Source organism: Cyanistes caeruleus, unplaced genomic scaffold, assembly GCF_971803275.1.
Source record: "Cyanistes caeruleus unplaced genomic scaffold, bCyaCae1.hap1.1 HAP1_SCAFFOLD_69, whole genome shotgun sequence".
NCBI lineage: Eukaryota > Metazoa > Chordata > Aves > Passeriformes > Paridae > Cyanistes > Cyanistes caeruleus.
The window spans coordinates 605,408-630,024 of NW_028255886.1; the positions used below are offsets into that span (position 1 = coordinate 605,408).

The 24,617-nt window shown below is 50.3% G+C and overlaps 1 long non-coding RNA gene across 1 annotated transcript; it reads right to left on the reverse strand.

The window, feature by feature from the left end:
* Window positions 1-16,120: 16,120 nt before the first annotated feature.
* LOC147646972 (uncharacterized) lies at window positions 16,121-20,848 on the reverse strand. Its single transcript, XR_015281674.1, has 3 exons — window positions 18,567-20,848; window positions 18,222-18,455; window positions 16,121-17,929 (listed from the first exon to the last, which is right to left on the reverse strand). It is a non-coding gene; the product is annotated as an uncharacterized LOC147646972 (long non-coding RNA).
* Window positions 20,849-24,617: the final 3,769 nt, after the last annotated feature.

Consider the following 24,617-nt stretch of genomic DNA (forward strand, 5'->3'; position numbering starts at 1 on the left):
TGTTGTGGCCGTTGCTGGATGCTGGAAGTTCTAGCTGGAGCGTGCACTGTGACATCACCGCCAGGAGTTCAGGCCCAGGCGGAAGTGGACAACGGAGACCGTAGAATGAATGATGGAATCCCTGGGTGCTTGGGCTTGGAAGGGACCCTAAAGACCATCTTGTTCCAAGCGGAGCAATCTTCGCCCAGAATAGGTTGCTCAGAGCCCCGCTCCCAGCTGGCCTTGGATGTTGCCAAGGATGGAGCATCCCCAGCCTCTGTGCACAGCCCGGGCCAGTGGCCCAGCAGCCGGAGTGGAAAAGAGCAGCTTCATTAGATCCAACTTCAAGCTCACTCCTGCAGTTGAAAGGCTTCTCCTCTCTGTGCCCATCTTTCCTAGAGCTGCAGGGAGGCCTCGCCAGCCCCCTTCTCTTTCCAGGCTGAGCATCCCCAGCCCCACACGGACAGCAGTCTGATGCGTGGCAGTCAAGGCTAAAGGGTAGCAAATGGCTACATCAGGAAGTGAGAGATGGAAGCTTTTGGAGATGGAAGCTTTACCTCTAAATGTAGAAAAGAAAGCAAAGTGGAGGGGGAAATGGTGGGACTCTGGCTCTGTTCTAACTGGCGAAGATTTTCTTTTCTTCTTTTCTGTCGTGCTAACCCAAGTTTTGTTGTTTGAAAGGAGGTTTAGCAAAATATCCATCGTCTTCTCCACTGCTGAAACACTGAACAACATCTGGGCAGGCTGAGGATGCAGAGCAAAACCTGCAAATATCTACTGCTGATCGTGATCCTGGGGAATGCAGCTAAAGCCAGCCAAAAGCAATTTCTGGAAAGTCAAGCCTGCTTTACGTTTTCTGGAGTTTGGTTGTGCCAACTTCACCAGTCATTTCTAAAAAAGGAAAAGAAACTCCAAGCAAAAGAGAGAAAAACACAAAGAAACCAACCCAAAGAAACCAATCAAACAAACAGATAAAACACCCCCAATCAAACCAAAGGCAATGAGAAGTTAGGACTAGTTGTAAGGATATCACAGCAGGCGAATGGCTGCTTCCTACTTGGATCACCATCCAAAGCCACCTAGAACAACTTCTCCAAAACATATCCAACAGGAGAAATGGAAAAAGTGATCCATGGCAGCTCTGCATTGTGGTGAAGGATGAGCATGCAGTGGTCCAGATGCAGCATTGCCCACCCTCCAGGCTGCTGTTTGCTCTGCTGAAAGACTCTTGCAGGACTGTGGCCCCTCTCCATGCAATGGAAATCCTTGCCACAGCTCTCAGTTGAGGCACTGGCATTTCCAGAGCCAGATTCAGGCACAATCCTACTGCCTGCTGAGCATCTGGGAAAGGTGCTGAGCATCTTCAGGCCTAGAAGCACAAAAGAGCTCAGGCTCTCCCCGAACTGGGTTTTCAGGGCAGCTTTCCATATCTCTGCAAGATTTCTTCATCCCTCAACACGTCTGACTTCATTATGTCCAACGATGCATTTGGGTTTCTTCCGTCCTCTTGTGTGCCCGTGAGTAACCTTCCACGTGGATGAAGGAGATTGTGTACAGGACAATTGATTGCGGCATTGCTATTTGGCTTCACTGTCACTCAGTTGAACACGGTCCTTATCTAAGAAGGACTTCCAAGAAATGGGTAGGAGTTTTGGCTGTGAGAGGAGCAGAAAGCACATTTTCTACAGCAAATTGCTAGCTGATGCACTTTCCTCCCTGCCAAAATAGTGATTGCCATTCATCTTCCTGGGAAGAATGTAAAGACCCATTCAGAGATGCCAGGTTCAGCTGGCCTGTGGCTTTGTGTGCCTCATTTCACATGTCCAATTTCAAGGGCCACTAAAAGAGGCTCATGTTTGCCTTGCTACCCACAAGTGCTGTAGGTATTTCCAGGAGAAGAGGGAAAACATCGCTGTCCTGTGGTGTGGTAGAAATGCCACCACAACTGTGATTGTGTGAGCAAAGCCAGCCAGTGCTTTTTGGGGCAGCAGCAGCAGCTGAGAGTGTGGCAGAGCGGTTTTGATACCCTTTTTAGAGTCCTGCAAACATTGTTCCCGAAACAACCCACAGCTTTGCAAATGTGCCCGAAGAAAATGCAAAGAGAACTGGGGTGTGAAAATCAAAGACTGTTTATCTGTAGAAGAAAAGGAACAAGAATGAACTACACCACATATTTACACTGTAAGAATATTGGTAACAACAACAACAACAACAACAACAACAACAAACTATAGAACCTATTTACCTGAGAACAGCTCTAACAAAACTCTATGAAACGTATTTACAGACAACTTAAACAAACTCTAAAACCTCTATCCTGAACACAACAACTGTAAAACGTATGTACAGCAGGGTGGCATCTGTGTCTGTGATGTCCCTAAGTCCTGGAAGGAAAAACAAGTAGCACGGTCAGTGCAGTCAGGCACGGAAGGGTGTTGCATGTGCTGCCGGGCTGGGACACTGGCCCAGTGGGACTCTGCTGCCAGAAGGGAGCCTGGCTGGGGGCTGTGGCCCAGGCACTGGAACAGGGCTTGTGTGGCCCACAGCAAGCCCAGGCCAGGCCAGGGATGGCCAGCAGAATCCAGTGCATGGGCTAGCGTGTCCCTGAGCAGGGAGTGCCCAGCCCGGCCCCAGGCTGGCAGCAGGGGACCCACTCTGCCTGTGGGGAGCACCTGCCTGTTCTGCTGCTGGCATCGGTCTTCATCCCAAGACCATGTCTTCCTCCTTGTCTTTTAGATCAATATCCATCTCTTCAATATAAACTTTCGTTTCCACCTCCATCTCTTCCTCTGTCTCGTACATATCCACATCCATCTCTTCCTCTCCAGTGTCCTCTGCGTCCACTTCCATGGCTTCTTCTCTATCAGTCTGTGTATCGACGTCCGTCTCCTCCTCTCCGTCTGTGCCAGCCTGCAGAGGTAGCAAAATTTCAGCGTGGGGTCCCTTTCCCACCCTGTCCCACAGAGCTCCAGCCCAGCCAGGCAGCTGCGGGGCGTCCGCCTCCGTGGAATAGTACCATACCTCTTTTGGAACAAATGCAGACATCCTGCAGGGATGGAGAGCAAAATCCAAGCGATGGGGAGCTTTGGGGACTGCTGGGGGAATCAGGGAGCAGGTGGCAACAAGGTGACAGGGGTAGGCTTGGAGCAGGGTGAATGAAGAGCGTGCTGGCACAAGGAGCCAAGGGTTGTGTTGTGGCCGTTGCTGGATGCTGGAAGTTCTAGCTGGAGCGTGCACTGTGACATCACCGCCAGGAGTTGAGGCCCAGGCTGAAGTGGACAACGGAGACCGTAGAATGAATGATGGAATCCCTGGGTGCTTGGGCTTGGAAGGGACCCTAAAGACCATCTTGTTCCAAGCGGAGCAATCTTCGCCCAGAATAGGTTGCTCAGAGCCCCGCTCCCAGCTGGCCTTGGATGTTGCCAAGGATGGAGCATCCCCAGCCTCTGTGCACAGCCTGGGCCAGTGCCCCAGCAGCCGGAGTGGAAAAGAGCAGCTTCATTAGATCCAACTTCAAGCTCACTCCTGCAGTTGAAAGGCTTCTCCTCTCTGTGCCCATCTTTCCTAGAGCTGCAGGGAGGCCTCGCCAGCCCCCTTCTCTTTCCAGGCTGAGCATCCCCAGCCCCACACGGACAGCAGTCCGATGCGTGGCAGTCAAGGCTAAAGGGTAGCAAATGGCTACATCAGGAAGTGAGAGATGGAAGCTTTTGGAGATGGAAGCTTTACCTCTAAATGTAGAAAAGAAAGAAAAGTGGAGGGGGAAATGGTGGGACTCTGGCTCTGTTCTAACTGGCAAAGATTTTCTTTTCTTCTTTTCTGTCGTGCTAACCCAAGTTTTGTTGTTTGAAAGGAGGTTTAGCAAAATATCCATCGTCTTCTCCACTGCTGAAACACTGAACAACACCTGGGCAGGCTGAGGATGCAGAGCAAAACCTGCAAATATCTACTGCTGATCGTGATCCTGGGGAATGCAGCTAAAGCCAGCCAAAAGCAATTTCTGGAAAGTCAAGCCTGCTTTACGTTTTCTGGAGTTTGGTTGTGCCAACTTCACCAGTCATTTCTAAAAAAGGAAAAGAAACTCCAAGCAAAAGAGAGAAAAACACAAAGAAACCAACCCAAAGAAACCAATCAAACAAACAGATAAAACAGCCCCAATCAAACCAAAGGCAATGAGAAGTTAGGACTAGTTGTAAGGATATCACAGCAGGCGAATGGCTGCTTCCTACTTGGATCACCATCCAAAGCCACCTAGAACAACTTCTCCAAAACATATCCAACAGGACAAATGGAAAAAGTGATCCATGGCAGCTCTGCATTGTGGTGAAGGATGAGCATGCAGTGGTCCAGATGCAGCACTGCCCACCCTCCAGGCTGCTGTTTGCTCTGCTGAAAGACTCTGCCACAGCTCTCAGTCGAGGCACTGGCATTTCCAGAGCCAGATTCAGGCACAATTCTACTGTCTGCTGAGCATCTGGGAAAGGTGCTGAGCATCTTCAGGCCTAGAAGCACAAAAGAGCTCAGGCTCTCCCCGAACTGGGTTTTCAGGGCAGCTTTCCATATCTCTGCAAGATTTCTTCATCCCTCAACCCGTCTGACTTTATTATGTCCAACGATGCATTTGGGTTTCTTCCGTCCTCTTGTGTGCCCGTGAGTAACCTTCCACGTGGATGAAGGAGATTGTGTACAGGACAATTGATTGCGGCATTGCCATTTGGCTTCACTGTCACTCAGTTGAACACGGTCCTTATCTAAGAAGGACTTCCAAGAAATGGCTAGGAGTTTTGGCTGTGAGAGGAGCAGAAAGCACATTTTCTACAGCAAATTGCTAGCTGATGCACTTTCCTCCCTGCCAAAATAGTGATTGCCATTCATCTTCCTGGGAAGAATGTAAAGACCCATTCAGAGATGCCAGGTTCAGCTGGCCTGTGGCTTTGTGTGCCTCATTTCACATGTCCAATTTCAAGGGCCACTAAAAGAGGCTCATGTTTGCCTTGCTACCCACAAGTGCTGTAGGTATTTCCAGGAGAAGAGGGAAAACATCGCTGTCCAGTGGTGTGGTAGAAATGCCACCACAACTGTGATTGTGTGAGCAAAGCCAGCCAGTGCTCTTTGGGGCAGCAGCAGCAGCTGAGAGTGTGGCAGAGCGGTTTTGATACTCTTTTTAGAGTCCTGCAAACATTGTTCCCGAAACAAGCCACAGCTTTGCAAATGTGCCCGAAGAAAATGCAAAGAGAACTGGGGTGTGAAAATCAAAGACTGTTTATCTGTAGAAGAAAAGGAACAAGAATGAACTACACCACATATTTACACTGTAAGAATATTGGTAACAACAACAACAACAACAACAAACTATAGAACCTATTTACCTGAGAACAGATCTAACAAAACTCTATGAAACGTATTTACAGGCAACTTAAACAAACTCTAAAACCTCTATCCTGAACACAACAACTGTAAGACGTATGTACAGCAGGGTGGCATCTGTGTCTGTGATGTCCCTAAGTCCTGCAAGAAAAACAAGTAGCACGGTCAGTGCAGTCAGGCACGGAAGGGTGTTGCATGTGCTGCCGGGCTGGGACACTGGCCCAGTGGGACTCTGCTGCCAGAAGGGAGCCTGGCTGGGGGCTGTGGCCCAGGCACTGGAACAGGGCTTGTGTGGCCCACAGCAAGCCCAGGCCGGGCCAGGGATGGCCAGCAGAATCCAGTGCATGGGCTAGCGTGTCCCTGAGCAGGGAGTGCCCAGCCCGGCCCCAGGCTGGCAGCAGGGGACCCACTCTGCCTGTGGGGAGCACCTGCCTGTTCTGCTGCTGGCATCGGTCTTCATCCCAAGACCATGTCTTCCTCCTTGTCTTTTAGATCAATATCCATCTCTTCAATATAATCTTTCGTTTCCACCTCCATCTCTTCCTCTGTCTCATACATATCCACATCCATCTCTTCCTCTCCAGTGTCCTCTGCGTCCACTTCCATGGCTTCTTCTCTATCAGTCTGTGTATCGACGTCCGTCTCCTCCTCTCCGTCTGTGCCAGCCTGCAGAGGTAGCAAAATTTCCCACCCTGTCCCACAGAGCTCCAGCCCAGCCAGGCAGCTGCGGGGTGTCCGCCTCCGTGGAATAGTACCATAGCTCTTTTGGAACAAATGCAGACATCCTGCAGGGATGGAGAGCAAAATCCAAGCGATGGGGAGCTTTGGGGACTGCTGGGGGAATCAGGGAGCAGGTGGCAACAAGGTGACAGGGGTAGGCTTGGAGCAGGGTGAATGAAGAGCGTGCTGGCACAAGGAGCCAAGGGTTGTGTTGTGGCCGTTACTGGATGCTGGAAGTTCTAGCTGGAGCGTGCACTGTGACTTCACCGCCAGGAGTTGAGGCCCAGGCTGAAGTGGACAACGGAGACCGTAGAATGAATGATGGAATCCCTGGGTGCTTGGGCTTGGAAGGGACCCTAAAGACCATCTTGTTCCAAGCGGAGCAATCTTCGCCCAGAATAGGTTGCTCAGAGCCCCGCTCCCAGCTGGCCTTGGATGTTGCCAAGGATGGAGCATCCCCAGCCTCTGTGCACAGCCTGGGCCAGTGGCCCAGCAGCCGGAGTGGAAAAGAGCAGCTTCATTAGATCCAACTTCAAGCTCACTCCTGCAGTTGAAAGGCTTCTCCTCTCTGTGCCCATCTTTCCTAGAGCTGCAGGGAGGCCTCGCCAGCCCCCTTCTCTTTCCAGGCTGAGCATCCCCAGCCCCACACGGACAGCAGTCCGATGCGTGGCAGTCAAGGCTAAAGGCTAGCAAATGGCTACATCAGGAAGTGAGAGATGGAAGCTTTTGGAGATGGAAGCTTTACCTCTAAATGTAGAAAAGAAAGAGAAGTGGAGGGGGAAATGGTGGGACTCTGGCTCTGTTCTAACTGGCAAAGATTTTCTTTTCTTCTTTTCTGTCGTGCTAACCCAAGTTTTGTTGTTTGAAAGGAGGTTTAGCAAAATATCCATCGTCTTCTCCACTGCTGAAACACTGAACAACACCTGGGCAGGCTGAGGATGCAGAGCAAAACCTGCAAATATCTACTGCTGATCGTGATCCTGGGGAATGCAGCTAAAGCCAGCCAAAAGCAATTTCTGGAAAGTCAAGCCTGCTTTACGTTTTCTGGAGTTTGGTTGTGCCAACTTCACCAGTCATTTCTAAAAAAGGAAAAGAAACTCCAAGCAAAAGAGAGAAAAACACAAAGAAACCAACCCAAAGAAACCAATCAAACAAACAGATAAAACACCCCCAATCAAACCAAAGGCAATGAGAAGTTAGGACTAGTTGTAAGGATATCACAGCAGGCAAATGGCTGCTTCCTACTTGGATCACCATCCAAAGCCACCTAGAACAACTTCTCCAAAACATATCCAACAGGAGAAATGGAAAAAGTGATCCATGGCAGCTCTGCATTGTGGTGAAGGATGAGCATGCAGTGGTCCAGATGCAGCACTGCCCACCCTCCAGGCTGCTGTTTGCTCTGCTGAAAGACTCTGCCACAGCTCTCAGTCGAGGCACTGGCATTTCCAGAGCCAGATTCAGGCACAATCCTACTGCCTGCTGAGCATCTGGGAAAGGTGCTGAGCATCTTCAGGCCTAGAAGCACAAAAGAGCTCAGGCTCTCCCCGAACTGGGTTTTCAGGGCAGCTTTCCATATCTCTGCAAGATTTCTTCATCCCTCAACACGTCTGACTTCATTATGTCCAACGATGCATTTGGGTTTCTTCCGTCCTCTTGTGTGCCCGTGAGTAACCTTCCACGTGGATGAAGGAGATTGTGTACAGGACAATTGATTGCGGCATTGCCATTTGGCTTCACTGTCACTCAGTTGAACACGGTCCTTATCTAAGAAGGACTTCCAAGAAATGGGTAGGAGTTTTGGCTGTGAGAGGAGCAGAAAGCACATTTTCTACAGCAAATTGCTAGCTGATGCACTTTCCTCCCTGCCAAAATAGTGATTGCCATTCATCTTCCTGGGAAGAATGTAAAGACCCATTCAGAGATGCCAGGTTCAGCTGGCCTGTGGCTTTGTGTGCCTCATTTCACATGTCCAATTTCAAGGGCCACTAAAAGAGGCTCATGTTTGCCTTGCTACCCACAAGTGCTGTAGGTATTTCCAGGAGAAGAGGGAAAACATCGCTGTCCTGTGGTGTGGTAGAAATGCCACCACAACTGTGATTGTGTGAGCAAAGCCAGCCAGTGCTTTTTGGGGCAGCAGCAGCAGCTGAGAGTGTGGCAGAGCGGTTTTGATACCCTTTTTAGAGTCCTGCAAACATTGTTCCCGAAACAACCCACAGCTTTGCAAATGTGCCCGAAGAAAATGCAAAGAGAACTGGGGTGTGAAAATCAAAGACTGTTTATCTGTAGAAGAAAAGGAACAAGAATGAACTACACCACATATTTACACTGTAAGAATATTGGTAACAACAACAACAACAACAACAACAACAACAAACTATAGAACCTATTTACCTGAGAACAGCTCTAACAAAACTCTATGAAACGTATTTACAGACAACTTAAACAAACTCTAAAACCTCTATCCTGAACACAACAACTGTAAAACGTATGTACAGCAGGGTGGCATCTGTGTCTGTGATGTCCCTAAGTCCTGGAAGGAAAAACAAGTAGCACGGTCAGTGCAGTCAGGCACGGAAGGGTGTTGCATGTGCTGCCGGGCTGGGACACTGGCCCAGTGGGACTCTGCTGCCAGAAGGGAGCCTGGCTGGGGGCTGTGGCCCAGGCACTGGAACAGGGCTTGTGTGGCCCACAGCAAGCCCAGGCCAGGCCAGGGATGGCCAGCAGAATCCAGTGCATGGGCTAGCGTGTCCCTGAGCAGGGAGTGCCCAGCCCGGCCCCAGGCTGGCAGCAGGGGACCCACTCTGCCTGTGGGGAGCACCTGCCTGTTCTGCTGCTGGCATCGGTCTTCATCCCAAGACCATGTCTTCCTCCTTGTCTTTTAGATCAATATCCATCTCTTCAATATAAACTTTCGTTTCCACCTCCATCTCTTCCTCTGTCTCGTACATATCCACATCCATCTCTTCCTCTCCAGTGTCCTCTGCGTCCACTTCCATGGCTTCTTCTCTATCAGTCTGTGTATCGACGTCCGTCTCCTCCTCTCCGTCTGTGCCAGCCTGCAGAGGTAGCAAAATTTCAGCGTGGGGTCCCTTTCCCACCCTGTCCCACAGAGCTCCAGCCCAGCCAGGCAGCTGCGGGGCGTCCGCCTCCGTGGAATAGTACCATACCTCTTTTGGAACAAATGCAGACATCCTGCAGGGATGGAGAGCAAAATCCAAGCGATGGGGAGCTTTGGGGACTGCTGGGGGAATCAGGGAGCAGGTGGCAACAAGGTGACAGGGGTAGGCTTGGAGCAGGGTGAATGAAGAGCGTGCTGGCACAAGGAGCCAAGGGTTGTGTTGTGGCCGTTGCTGGATGCTGGAAGTTCTAGCTGGAGCGTGCACTGTGACATCACCGCCAGGAGTTGAGGCCCAGGCTGAAGTGGACAACGGAGACCGTAGAATGAATGATGGAATCCCTGGGTGCTTGGGCTTGGAAGGGACCCTAAAGACCATCTTGTTCCAAGCGGAGCAATCTTCGCCCAGAATAGGTTGCTCAGAGCCCCGCTCCCAGCTGGCCTTGGATGTTGCCAAGGATGGAGCATCCCCAGCCTCTGTGCACAGCCTGGGCCAGTGGCCCAGCAGCCGGAGTGGAAAAGAGCAGCTTCATTAGATCCAACTTCAAGCTCACTCCTGCAGTTGAAAGGCTTCTCCTCTCTGTGCCCATCTTTCCTAGAGCTGCAGGGAGGCCTCGCCAGCCCCCTTCTCTTTCCAGGCTGAGCATCCCCAGCCCCACACGGACAGCAGTCCGATGCGTGGCAGTCAAGGCTAAAGGGTAGCAAATGGCTACATCAGGAAGTGAGAGATGGAAGCTTTTGGAGATGGAAGCTTTACCTCTAAATGTAGAAAAGAAAGAAAAGTGGAGGGGGAAATGGTGGGACTCTGGCTCTGTTCTAACTGGCAAAGATTTTCTTTTCTTCTTTTCTGTCGTGCTAACCCAAGTTTTGTTGTTTGAAAGGAGGTTTAGCAAAATATCCATCGTCTTCTCCACTGCTGAAACACTGAACAACACCTGGGCAGGCTGAGGATGCAGAGCAAAACCTGCAAATATCTACTGCTGATCGTGATCCTGGGGAATGCAGCTAAAGCCAGCCAAAAGCAATTTCTGGAAAGTCAAGCCTGCTTTACGTTTTCTGGAGTTTGGTTGTGCCAACTTCACCAGTCATTTCTAAAAAAGGAAAAGAAACTCCAAGCAAAAGAGAGAAAAACACAAAGAAACCAACCCAAAGAAACCAATCAAACAAACAGATAAAACAGCCCCAATCAAACCAAAGGCAATGAGAAGTTAGGACTAGTTGTAAGGATATCACAGCAGGCGAATGGCTGCTTCCTACTTGGATCACCATCCAAAGCCACCTAGAACAACTTCTCCAAAACATATCCAACAGGACAAATGGAAAAAGTGATCCATGGCAGCTCTGCATTGTGGTGAAGGATGAGCATGCAGTGGTCCAGATGCAGCACTGCCCACCCTCCAGGCTGCTGTTTGCTCTGCTGAAAGACTCTGCCACAGCTCTCAGTCGAGGCACTGGCATTTCCAGAGCCAGATTCAGGCACAATTCTACTGTCTGCTGAGCATCTGGGAAAGGTGCTGAGCATCTTCAGGCCTAGAAGCACAAAAGAGCTCAGGCTCTCCCCGAACTGGGTTTTCAGGGCAGCTTTCCATATCTCTGCAAGATTTCTTCATCCCTCAACCCGTCTGACTTTATTATGTCCAACGATGCATTTGGGTTTCTTCCGTCCTCTTGTGTGCCCGTGAGTAACCTTCCACGTGGATGAAGGAGATTGTGTACAGGACAATTGATTGCGGCATTGCCATTTGGCTTCACTGTCACTCAGTTGAACACGGTCCTTATCTAAGAAGGACTTCCAAGAAATGGGTAGGAGTTTTGGCTGTGAGAGGAGCAGAAAGCACATTTTCTACAGCAAATTGCTAGCTGATGCACTTTCCTCCCTGCCAAAATAGTGATTGCCATTCATCTTCCTGGGAAGAATGTAAAGACCCATTCAGAGATGCCAGGTTCAGCTGGCCTGTGGCTTTGTGTGCCTCATTTCACATGTCCAATTTCAAGGGCCACTAAAAGAGGCTCATGTTTGCCTTGCTACCCACAAGTGCTGTAGGTATTTCCAGGAGAAGAGGGAAAACATCGCTGTCCAGTGGTGTGGTAGAAATGCCACCACAACTGTGATTGTGTGAGCAAAGCCAGCCAGTGCTTTTTGGGGCAGCAGCAGCAGCTGAGAGTGTGGCAGAGCGGTTTTGATACTCTTTTTAGAGTCCTGCAAACATTGTTCCCGAAACAAGCCACAGCTTTGCAAATGTGCCCGAAGAAAATGCAAAGAGAACTGGGGTGTGAAAATCAAAGACTGTTTATCTGTAGAAGAAAAGGAACAAGAATGAACTACACCACATATTTACACTGTAAGAATATTGGTAACAACAACAACAACAACAAACTATAGAACCTATTTACCTGAGAACAGATCTAACAAAACTCTATGAAACGTATTTACAGGCAACTTAAACAAACTCTAAAACCTCTATCCTGAACACAACAACTGTAAGACGTATGTACAGCAGGGTGGCATCTGTGTCTGTGATGTCCCTAAGTCCTGGAAGAAAAACAAGTAGCACGGTCAGTGCAGTCAGGCACGGAAGGGTGTTCCATGTGCTGCCGGGCTGGGACACTGGCCCAGTGGGACTCTGCTGCCAGAAGGGAGCCTGGCTGGGGGCTGTGGCCCAGGCACTGGAACAGGGCTTGTGTGGCCCACAGCAAGCCCAGGCCGGGCCAGGGATGGCCAGCAGAATGCAGTGCATGGGCTAGCGTGTCCCTGAGCAGGGAGTGCCCAGCCCGGCCCCAGGCTGGCAGCAGGGGACCCACTCTGCCTGTGGGGAGCACCTGCCTGTTCTGCTGCTGGCATCGGTCTTCATCCCAAGACCATGTCTTCCTCCTTGTCTTTTAGATCAATATCCATCTCTTCAATAGAATCTTTCGTTTCCACCTCCATCTCTTCCTCTGTCTCGTACATATCCACATCCATCTCTTCCTCTCCAGTGTCCTCTGCGTCCACTTCCATGGCTTCTTCTCTATCAGTCTGTGTATCGACGTCCGTCTCCTCCTCTCGGTCTGTGCCAGCCTGCAGAGGTAGCAAAATTTCCCAGCCTGTCCCACAGAGCTCCAGCCCAGCCAGGCAGCTGCGGGGTGTCCGCCTCCGTGGAATAGTACCATACCTATTTTGGAACAAATGCAGACATCCTGCAGGGATGGAGAGCAAAATCCAAGCGATGGGGAGCTTTGGGGACTGCTGGGGGAATCAGGGAGCAGGTGGCAACAAGGTGACAGGGGTAGGCTTGGAGCAGGGTGAATGAAGAGCGTGCTGGCACAAGGAGCCAAGGGTTGTGTTGTGGCCGTTGCTGGATGCTGGAAGTTCTAGCTGGAGCGTGCACTGTGACATCACCGCCAGGAGTTCAGGCCCAGGCTGAAGTGGACAACGGAGACCGTAGAATGAATGATGGAATCCCTGGGTGCTTGGGCTTGGAAGGGACCCTAAAGACCATCTTGTTCCAAGCGGAGCAATCTTCGCCCAGAATAGGTTGCTCAGAGCCCCGCTCCCAGCTGGCCTTGGATGTTGCCAAGGATGGAGCATCCCCAGCCTCTGTGCACAGCCCGGGCCAGTGGCCCAGCAGCCGGAGTGGAAAAGAGCAGCTTCATTAGATCCAACTTCAAGCTCACTCCTGCAGTTGAAAGGCTTCTCCTCTCTGTGCCCATCTTTCCTAGAGCTGCAGGGAGGCCTCGCCAGCCCCCTTCTCTTTCCAGGCTGAGCATCCCCAGCCCCACACGGACAGCAGTCCGATGCGTGGCAGTCAAGGCTAAAGGCTAGCAAATGGCTACATCAGGAAGTGAGAGATGGAAGCTTTTGGAGATGGAAGCTTTACCTCTAAATGTAGAAAAGAAAGAAAAGTGGAGGGGGAAATGGTGGGACTCTGGCTCTGTTCTAACTGGCAAAGATTTTCTTTTCTTCTTTTCTGTCGTGCTAACCCAAGTTTTGTTGTTTGAAAGGAGGTTTAGCAAAATATCCATCGTCTTCTCCACTGCTGAAACACTGAACAACACCTGGGCAGGCTGAGGATGCAGAGCAAAACCTGCAAATATCTACTGCTGATCGTGATCCTGGGGAATGCAGCTAAAGCCAGCCAAAAGCAATTTCTGGAAAGTCAAGCCTGCTTTACGTTTTCTGGAGTTTGGTTGTGCCAACTTCACCAGTCATTTCTAAAAAAGGAAAAGAAACTCCAAGCAAAAGAGAGAAAAACACAAAGAAACCAACCCAAAGAAACCAATCAAACAAACAGATAAAACACCCCCAATCAAACCAAAGGCAATGAGAAGTTAGGACTAGTTGTAAGGATATCACAGCAGGCGAATGGCTGCTTCCTACTTGGATCACCATCCAAAGCCACCTAGAACAACTTCTCCAAAACATATCCAACAGGAGAAATGGAAAAAGTGATCCATGGCAGCTCTGCATTGTGGTGAAGGATGAGCATGCAGTGGTCCAGATGCAGCACTGCCCACCCTCCAGGCTGCTGTTTGCTCTGCTGAAAGACTCTGCCACAGCTCTCAGTCGAGGCACTGGCATTTCCAGAGCCAGATTCAGGCACAATTCTACTGCCTGCTGAGCATCTGGGAAAGGTGCTGAGCATCTTCAGGCCTAGAAGCACAAAAGAGCTCAGGCTCTCCCCGAACTGGGTTTTCAGGGCAGCTTTCCATATCTCTGCAAGATTTCTTCATCCCTCAACCCGTCTGACTTTATTATGTCCAACGATGCATTTGGGTTTCTTCCGTCCTCTTGTGTGCCCGTGAGTAACCTTCCACGTGGATGAAGGAGATTGTGTACAGGACAATTGATTGCGGCATTGCCATTTGGCTTCACTGTCACTCAGTTGAACACGGTCCTTATCTAAGAAGGACTTCCAAGAAATGGGTAGGAGTTTTGGCTGTGAGAGGAGCAGAAAGCACATTTTCTACAGCAAATTGCTAGCTGATGCACTTTCCTCCCTGCCAAAATAGTGATTGCCATTCATCTTCCTGGGAAGAATGTAAAGACCCATTCAGAGATGCCAGGTTCAGCTGGCCTGTGGCTTTGTGTGCCTCATTTCACATGTCCAATTTCAAGGGCCACTAAAAGAGGCTCATGTTTGCCTTGCTACCCACAAGTGCTGTAGGTATTTCCAGGAGAAGAGGGAAAACATCGCTGTCCAGTGGTGTGGTAGAAATGCCACCACAACTGTGATTGTGTGAGCAAAGCCAGCCAGTGCTCTTTGGGGCAGCAGCAGCAGCTGAGAGTGTGGCAGAGCGGTTTTGATACTCTTTTTAGAGTCCTGCAAACATTGTTCCCGAAACAAGCCACAGCTTTGCAAATGTGCCCGAAGAAAATGCAAAGAGAACTGGGGTGTGAAAATCAAAGACTGTTTATCTGTAGAAGAAAAGGAACAAGAATGAACTACACCACATATTTACACTGTAAGAATATTGGTAACAACAACAACAACAACAACAAACTATAGAACCTATTTACCTGAGAACAGATCTAACAAAACTCTATGAAACGTATTTACAGGCAACTTAAACAAACTCTAAAACCTCTATCCTGAACACAACAACTGTAAGACGTATGTACAGCAGGGTGGCATCTGTGTCTGTGATGTCCCTAAGTCCTGGAAGAAAAACAAGTAGCACGGTCAGTGCAGTCAGGCACGGAAGGGTGTTGCATGTGCTGCCGGGCTGGGACACTGGCCCAGTGGGACTCTGCTGCCAGAAGGGAGCCTGGCTGGGGGCTGTGGCCCAGGCACTGGAACAGGGCTTGTGTGGCCCACAGCAAGCCCAGGCCGGGCCAGGGATGGCCAGCAGAATCCAGTGCATGGGCTAGCGTGTCCCTGAGCAGGGAGTGCCCAGCCCGGCCCCAGGCTGGCAGCAGGGGACCCACTCTGCCTGTGGGGAGCACCTGCCTGTTCTGCTGCTGGCATCGGTCTTCATCCCAAGACCATGTCTTCCTCCTTGTCTTTTAGATCAATATCCATCTCTTCAATATAATCTTTCGTTTCCACCTCCATCTCTTCCTCTGTCTCATACATATCCACATCCATCTCTTCCTCTCCAGTGTCCTCTGCGTCCACTTCCATGGCTTCTTCTCTATCAGTCTGTGTATCGACGTCCGTCTCCTCCTCTCGGTCTGTGCCAGCCTGCAGAGGTAGCAAAATTTCCCACCCTGTCCCACAGAGCTCCAGCCCAGCCAGGCAGCTGCGGGGTGTCCGCCTCCGTGGAATAGTACCATAGCTCTTTTGGAACAAATGCAGACATCCTGCAGGGATGGAGAGCAAAATCCAAGCGATGGGGAGCTTTGGGGACTGCTGGGGGAATCAGGGAGCAGGTGGCAACAAGGTGACAGGGGTAGGCTTGGAGCAGGGTGAATGAAGAGCGTGCTGGCACAAGGAGCCAAGGGTTGTGTTGTGGCCGTTACTGGATGCTGGAAGTTCTAGCTGGAGCGTGCACTGTGACATCACCGCCAGGAGTTGAGGCCCAGGCTGAAGTGGACAACGGAGACCGTAGAATGAATGATGGAATCCCTGGGTGCTTGGGCTTGGAAGGGACCCTAAAGACCATCTTGTTCCAAGCGGAGCAATCTTCGCCCAGAATAGGTTGCTCAGAGCCCCGCTCCCAGCTGGCCTTGGATGTTGCCAAGGATGGAGCATCCCCAGCCTCTGTGCACAGCCTGGGCCAGTGGCCCAGCAGCCGGAGTGGAAAAGAGCAGCTTCATTAGATCCAACTTCAAGCTCACTCCTGCAGTTGAAAGGCTTCTCCTCTCTGTGCCCATCTTTCCTAGAGCTGCAGGGAGGCCTCGCCAGCCCCCTTCTCTTTCCAGGCTGAGCATCCCCAGCCCCACACGGACAGCAGTCCGATGCGTGGCAGTCAAGGCTAAAGGCTAGCAAATGGCTACATCAGGAAGTGAGAGATGGAAGCTTTTGGAGATGGAAGCTTTACCTCTAAATGTAGAAAAGAAAGAGAAGTGGAGGGGGAAATGGTGGGACTCTGGCTCTGTTCTAACTGGCAAAGATTTTCTTTTCTTCTTTTCTGTCGTGCTAACCCAAGTTTTGTTGTTTGAAAGGAGGTTTAGCAAAATATCCATCGTCTTCTCCACTGCTGAAACACTGAACAACACCTGGGCAGGCTGAGGATGCAGAGCAAAACCTGCAAATATCTACTGCTGATCGTGATCCTGGGGAATGCAGCTAAAGCCAGCCAAAAGCAATTTCTGGAAAGTCAAGCCTGCTTTACGTTTTCTGGAGTTTGGTTGTGCCAACTTCACCAGTCATTTCTAAAAAAGGAAAAGAAACTCCAAGCAAAAGAGAGAAAAACACAAAGAAACCAACCCAAAGAAACCAATCAAACAAACAGATAAAACACCCCCAATCAAACCAAAGGCAATGAGAAGTTAGGACTAGTTGTAAGGATATCACAGCAGGCAAATGGCTGCTTCCTACTTGGATCACCATCCAAAGCCACCTAGAACAACTTCTCCAAAACATATCCAACAGGAGAAATGGAAAAAGTGATCCATGGCAGCTCTGCATTGTGGTGAAGGATGAGCATGCAGTGGTCCAGATGCAGCACTGCCCACCCTCCAGGCTGCTGTTTGCTCTGCTGAAAGACTCTGCCACAGCTCTCAGTCGAGGCACTGGCATTTCCAGAGCCAGATTCAGGCACAATCCTACTGCCTGCTGAGCATCTGGGAAAGGTGCTGAGCATCTTCAGGCCTAGAAGCACAAAAGAGCTCAGGCTCTCCCCGAACTGGGTTTTCAGGGCAGCTTTCCATATCTCTGCAAGATTTCTTCATCCCTCAACACGTCTGACTTCATTATGTCCAACGATGCATTTGGGTTTCTTCCGTCCTCTTGTGTGCCCGTGAGTAACCTTCCACGTGGATGAAGGAGATTGTGTACAGGACAATTGATTGCGGCATTGCCATTTGGCTTCACTGTCACTCAGTTGAACACGGTCCTTATCTAAGAAGGACTTCCAAGAAATGGGTAGGAGTTTTGGCTGTGAGAGGAGCAGAAAGCACATTTTCTACAGCAAATTGCTAGCTGATGCACTTTCCTCCCTGCCAAAATAGTGATTGCCATTCATCTTCCTGGGAAGAATGTAAAGACCCATTCAGAGATGCCAGGTTCAGCTGGCCTGTGGCTTTGTGTGCCTCATTTCACATGTCCAATTTCAAGGGCCACTAAAAGAGGCTCATGTTTGCCTTGCTACCCACAAGTGCTGTAGGTATTTCCAGGAGAAGAGGGAAAACATCGCTGTCCTGTGGTGTGGTAGAAATGCCACCACAACTGTGATTGTGTGAGCAAAGCCAGCCAGTGCTTTTTGGGGCAGCAGCAGCAGCTGAGAGTGTGGCAGAGCGGTTTTGATACCCTTTTTAGAGTCCTGCAAACATTGTTCCCGAAACAAGCCACAGCTTTGCAAATGTGCCCGAAGAAAATGCAAAGAGAACTGGGGTGTGAAAATCAAAGACTGTTTATCTGTAGAAGAAAAGGAACAAGAATGAACTACACCACATATTTACACTGTAAGAATATTGGTAACAACAACAACAACAACAACAACAACAACAAACTATAGAACCTATTTACCTGAGAACAGCTCTAACAAAACTCTATGAAACGTATTTACAGACAACTTAAACAAACTCTAAAACCTCTATCCTGAACACAACAACTGTAAAACGTATGTACAGCAGGGTGGCATCTGTGTCTGTGATGTCCCTAAGTCCTGGAAGGAAAAACAAGTAGCACGGTCAGTGCAGTCAGGCACGGAAGGGTGTTGCATGTGCTGCCGGGCTGGGACACTGGCCCAGTGGGACTCTGCTGCCAGAAGGGAGCCTGGCTGGGGGCTGTGGCCCAGGCACTGGAACAGGGCTTGTGTGGCCCACAGCAAGCCCAGGCCAGGCCAGGGATGGCCAGCAGAATGCAGTGCATGGGCTAGCGTGTCCCTGAGCAGGGAGTGCCCAGCCCGGCCCCAGGCTGGCAGCAGGGGACCCACTCTGCCTGTGGGGAGCACCTGCCTGTTCTGCTGCTGGCATCGGTCTTCATCCCAAGACCATGTCTTCCTCCTTGTCTTTTAGATCAATATCCATCTCTTCAATATAAACTTTCGTTTCCACCTCCATCTCTTCCTCTGTCTCGTACATATCCACATCCATCTCTTCCTCTCCAGTGTCCTCTGCGTCCACTTCCATGGCTTCTTCTCTATCAGTCTGTGTATCGACGTCCGTCTCCTCCTCTCCGTCTGTGCCAGCCTGCAGAGGTAGCAAAATTTCAGCGTGGGGTCCCTTTCCCACCCTGTCCCACAGAGCTCCAGCCCAGCCAGGCAGCTGCGGGGCGTCCGCCTCCGTGGAATAGTACCATACCTCTTTTGGAACAAATGCAGATATCCTGCAGGGATGGAGAGCAAAATCCAAGCGATGGGGAGCTTTGGGGACTGCTGGGGGAATCAGGGAGCAGGTGGCAACAAGGTGACAGGGGTAGGCTTGGAGCAGGGTGAATGAAGAGCGTGCTGGCACAAGGAGCCAAGGGTTGTGTTGTGGCCGTTGCTGGATGCTGGAAGTTCTAGCTGGAGCGTGCACTGTGACATCACCGCCAGGAGTTCAGGCCCAGGCTGAAGTGGACAACGGAGACCGTAGAATGAATGATGGAATCCCTGGGTGCTTGGGCTTGGAAGGGACCCTAAAGACCATCTTGTTCCAAGCGGAGCAATCTTCGCCCAGAATAGGTTGCTCAGAGCCCCGCTCCCAGCTGGCCTTGGATGTTGCCAAGGATGGAGCATCCCCAGCCTCTGTGCACAGCCTGGGCCAGTGCCCCAGCAGCCGGAGTGGAAAAGAGCAGCTTCATTAGATCCAACTTCAAGCTCACTCCTGCAGTTGAAAGGCTTCTCCTCTCTGTGCCCATCTTTCCTAGAGCTGCAGGGAGGCCTCGCCAGCCCCCTTCTCTTTCCAGGCTGAGCATCCCCAGCCCCACACGGACAGCAGTCTGATGCGTGGCAGTCAAGGCTAAAGGGTAGCAAATGGCTACATCAGGAAGTGAGAGATGGAAGCTTTTGGAGATGGAAGCTTTACCTCTAAATGTAGAAAAGAAAGCAAAGTGGAGGGGGAAATGGTGGGACTCTGGCTCTGTTCTAACTGGCGAAGATTTTCTTTTCTTCTTTTCTGTCGTGCTAACCCAAGTTTTGTTGTTTGAAAGGAGGTTTAGCAAAATATCCATCGTCTTCTCCACTGCTGAAACACTGAACAACATCTGGGCAGGCTGAGGATGCAGAGCAAAACCTGCAAATATCTACTGCTGATCGTGATCCTGGGGAATGCAGCTAAAGCCAGCCAAAAGCAATTTCTGGAAAGTCAAGCCTGCTTTACGTTTTCTGGAGTTTGCTTGTGCCAACTTCACCAGTCATTTCTAAAAAAGGAAAAGAAACTCCAAGCAAAAGAGAGAAAAACACAAAGAAACCAACCCAAAGAAACCAATCAAACAAACAGATAAAACAGCCCCAATCAAACCAAAGGCAATGAGAAGTTAGGACTAGTTGTAAGGATATCACAGCAGGCAAATGGCTGCTTCCTACTTGGATCACCATCCAAAGCCACCTAGAACAACTTCTCCAAAACATATCCAACAGGAGAAATGGAAAAAGTGATCCATGGCAGCTCTGCATTGTGGTGAAGGATGAGCATGCAGTGGTCCAGATGCAGCATTGCCCACCCTCCAGGCTGCTGTTTGCTCTGCTGAAAGACTCTTGCAGGACTGTGGCCCCTCTCCATGCAATGGAAATCATTGCCACAGCTCTCAGTTGAGGCACTGGCATTTCCAGAGCCAGATTCAGGCACAATCCTACTGCCTGCTGAGCATCTGGGAAAGGTGCTGAGCATCTTCAGGCCTAGAAGCACAAAAGAGCTCAGGCTCTCCCCGAACTGGGTTTTCAGGGCAGCTTTCCATATCTCTGCAAGATTTCTTCATCCCTCAACACGTCTGATTTTATTATGTCCAACGATGCATTTGGGTTTCTTCCGTCCTCTTGTGTGCCCGTGAGTAACCTTCCACGTGGATGAAGGAGATTGTGTACAGGACAATTGATTGCGGCATTGCCATTTGGCTTCACTGTCACTCAGTTGAACACGGTCCTTATCTAAGAAGGACTTCCAAGAAATGGGTAGGAGTTTTGGCTGTGAGAGGAGCAGAAAGCACATTTTCTACAGCAAATTGCTAGCTGATGCACTTTCCTCCCTGCCAAAATAGTGATTGCCATTCATCTTCCTGGGAAGAATGTAAAGACCCATTCAGAGATGCCAGGTTCAGCTGGCCTGTGGCTTTGTGTGCCTCATTTCACATGTCCAATTTCAAGGGCCACTAAAAGAGGCTCATGTTTGCCTTGCTACCCACAAGTGCTGTAGGTATTTCCAGGAGAAGAGGGAAAACATCGCTGTCCAGTGGTGTGGTAGAAATGCCACCACAACTGTGATTGTGTGAGCAAAGCCAGCCAGTGCTTTTTGGGGCAGCAGCAGCAGCTGAGAGTGTGGCAGAGCGGTTTTGATACTCTTTTTAGAGTCCTGCAAACATTGTTCCCGAAACAACCCACAGCTTTGCAAATGTGCCCGAAGAAAATGCAAAGAGAACTGGGGTGTGAAAATCAAAGACTGTTTATCTGTAGAAGAAAAGGAACAAGAATGAACTACACCACATATTTACACTGTAAGAATATTGGTAACAACAACAACAACAACAAACTATAGAACCTATTTACCTGAGAACAGATCTAACAAAACTCTATGAAACGTATTTACAGGCAACTTAAACAAACTCTAAAACCTCTATCCTGAACACAACAACTGTAAGACGTATGTACAGCAGGGTGGCATCTGTGTCTGTGATGTCCCTAAGTCCTGCAAGAAAAACAAGTAGCACGGTCAGTGCAGTCAGGCACGGAAGGGTGTTCCATGTGCTGCCGGGCTGGGACACTGGCCCAGTGGGACTCTGCTGCCAGAAGGGAGCCTGGCTGGGGGCTGTGGCCCAGGCACTGGAACAAGGCTTGTGTGGCCCACAGCAAGCCCAGGCCGGGCCAGGGATGGCCAGCAGAATGCAGTGCATGGGCTAGCGTGTCCCTGAGCAGGGAGTGCCCAGCCCGGCCCCAGGCTGGCAGCAGGGGACCCACTCTGCCTGTGGGGAGCACCTGCCTGTTCTGCTGCTGGCATCGGTCTTCATCCCAAGACCATGTCTTCCTCCTTGTCTTTTAGATCAATATCCATCTCTTCAATAGAATCTTTCGTTTCCACCTCCATCTCTTCCTCTGTCTCGTACATATCCACATCCATCTCTTCCTCTCCAGTGTCCTCTGCGTCCACTTCCATGGCTTCTTCTCTATCAGTCTGTGTATCGACGTCCGTCTCCTCCTCTCGGTCTGTGCCAGCCTGCAGAGGTAGCAAAATTTCCCATCCTGTCCCACAGAGCTCCAGCCCAGCCAGGCAGCTGCGGGGTGTCCGCCTCCGTGGAATAGTACCATAGCTCTTTTGGAACAAATGCAGACATCCTGCAGGGATGGAGAGCAAAATCCAAGCGATGGGGAGCTTTGGGGACTGCTGGGGGAATCAGGGAGCAGGTGGCAACAAGGTGACAGGGGTAGGCTTGGAGCAGGGTGAATGAAGAGCGTGCTGGCACAAGGAGCCAAGGGTTGTGTTGTGGCCGTTGCTGGATGCTGGAAGTTCTAGCTGGAGCGTGCACTGTGACATCACCGCCAGGAGTTGAGGCCCAGGCTGAAGTGGACAACGGAGACCGTAGAATGAATGATGGAATCCCTGGGTGCTTGGGCTTGGAAGGGACCCTAAAGACCATCTTGTTCCAAGCGGAGCAATCTTCGCCCAGAATAGGTTGCTCAGAGCCCCGCTCCCAGCTGGCCTTGGATGTTGCCAAGGATGGAGCATCCCCAGCCTCTGTGCACAGCCCGGGCCAGTGGCCCAGCAGCCGGAGTGGAAAAGAGCAGCTTCATTAGATCCAACTTCAAGCTCACTCCTGCAGTTGAAAGGCTTCTCCTCTCTGTGCCCATCTTTCCTAGAGCTGCAGGGAGGCCTCGCCAGCCCCCTTCTCTTTCCAGGCTGAGCATCCCCAGCCCCACACGGACAGCAGTCCGATGCGTGGCAGTCAAGGCTAAAGGCTAGCAAATGGCTACATCAGGAAGTGAGAGATGGAAGCTTTTGGAGATGGAAGCTTTACCTCTAAATGTAGAAAAGAAAGAAAAGTGGAGGGGGAAATGGTGGGACTCTGGCTCTGTTCTAACTGGCAAAGATTTTCTTTTCTTCTTTTCTGTCGTGCTAACCCAAGTTTTGTTGTTTGAAAGGAGGTTTAGCAAAATATCCATCGTCTTCTCCACTGCTGAAACACTGAACAACACCTGGGCAGGCTGAGGATGCAGAGCAAAACCTGCAAATATCTACTGCTGATCGTGATCCTGGGGAATGCAGCTAAAGCCAGCCAAAAGCAATTTCTGGAAAGTCAAGCCTGCTTTACGTTTTCTGGAGTTTGGTTGTGCCAACTTCACCAGTCATTTCTAAAAAAGGAAAAGAAACTCCAAGCAAAAGAGAGAAAAACACAAAGAAACCAACCCAAAGAAACCAATCAAACAAACAGATAAAACACCCCCAATCAAACCAAAGGCAATGAGAAGTTAGGACTAGTTGTAAGGATATCACAGCAGGCAAATGGCTGCTTCCTACTTGGATCACCATCCAAAGCCACCTAGAACAACTTCTCCAAAACATATCCAACAGGAGAAATGGAAAAAGTGATCCATGGCAGCTCTGCATTGTGGTGAAGGATGAGCATGCAGTGGTCCAGATGCAGCACTGCCCACCCTCCAGGCTGCTGTTTGCTCTGCTGAAAGACTCTGCCACAGCTCTCAGTCGAGGCACTGGCATTTCCAGAGCCAGATTCAGGCACAATTCTACTGCCTGCTGAGCATCTGGGAAAGGTGCTGAGCATCTTCAGGCCTAGAAGCACAAAAGAGCTCAGGCTCTCCCCGAACTGGGTTTTCAGGGCAGCTTTCCATATCTCTGCAAGATTTCTTCATCCCTCAACCCGTCTGACTTTATTATGTCCAACGATGCATTTGGGTTTCTTCCGTCCTCTTGTGTGCCCGTGAGTAACCTTCCACGTGGATGAAGGAGATTGTGTACAGGACAATTGATTGCGGCATTGCCATTTGGCTTCACTGTCACTCAGTTGAACACGGTCCTTATCTAAGAAGGACTTCCAAGAAATGGGTAGGAGTTTTGGCTGTGAGAGGAGCAGAAAGCACATTTTCTACAGCAAATTGCTAGCTGATGCACTTTCCTCCCTGCCAAAATAGTGATTGCCATTCATCTTCCTGGGAAGAATGTAAAGACCCATTCAGAGATGCCAGGTTCAGCTGGCCTGTGGCTTTGTGTGCCTCATTTCACATGTCCAATTTCAAGGGCCACTAAAAGAGGCTCATGTTTGCCTTGCTACCCACAAGTGCTGTAGGTATTTCCAGGAGAAGAGGGAAAACATCGCTGTCCAGTGGTGTGGTAGAAATGCCACCACAACTGTGATTGTGTGAGCAAAGCCAGCCAGTGCTTTTTGGGGCAGCAGCAGCAGCTGAGAGTGTGGCAGAGCGGTTTTGATACTCTTTTTAGAGTCCTGCAAACATTGTTCCCGAAACAAGCCACAGCTTTGCAAATGTGCCCGAAGAAAATGCAAAGAGAACTGGGGTGTGAAAATCAAAGACTGTTTATCTGTAGAAGAAAAGGAACAAGAATGAACTACACCACATATTTACACTGTAACAATATTGGTAACAACAACAACAACAACAAACTATAGAACCTATTTACCTGAGAAGAGCTCTAACAAAACTCTATGAAACGTATTTACAGGCAACTTAAACAAACTCTAAAACCTCTATCCTGAACACAACAACTGTAAGACGTATGTACAGCAGGGTGGCATCTGTGTCTGTGATGTCCCTAAGTCCTGGAAGAAAAACAAGTAGCACGGTCAGTGCAGTCAGGCACGGAAGGGTGTTCCATGTGCTGCCGGGCTGGGACACTGGCCCAGTGGGACTCTGCTGCCAGAAGGGAGCCTGGCTGGGGGCTGTGGCCCAGGCACTGGAACAGGGCTTGTGTGGCCCACAGCAAGCCCAGGCCGGGCCAGGGATGGCCAGCAGAATGCAGTGCATGGGCTAGCGTGTCCCTGAGCAGGGAGTGCCCAGCCCGGCCCCAGGCTGGCAGCAGGGGACCCACTCTGCCTGTGGGGAGCACCTGCCTGTTCTGCTGCTGGCATCGGTCTTCATCCCAAGACCATGTCTTCCTCCTTGTCTTTTAGATCAATATCCATCTCTTCAATATAATCTTTCGTTTCCACCTCCATCTCTTCCTCTGTCTCATACATATCCACATCCATCT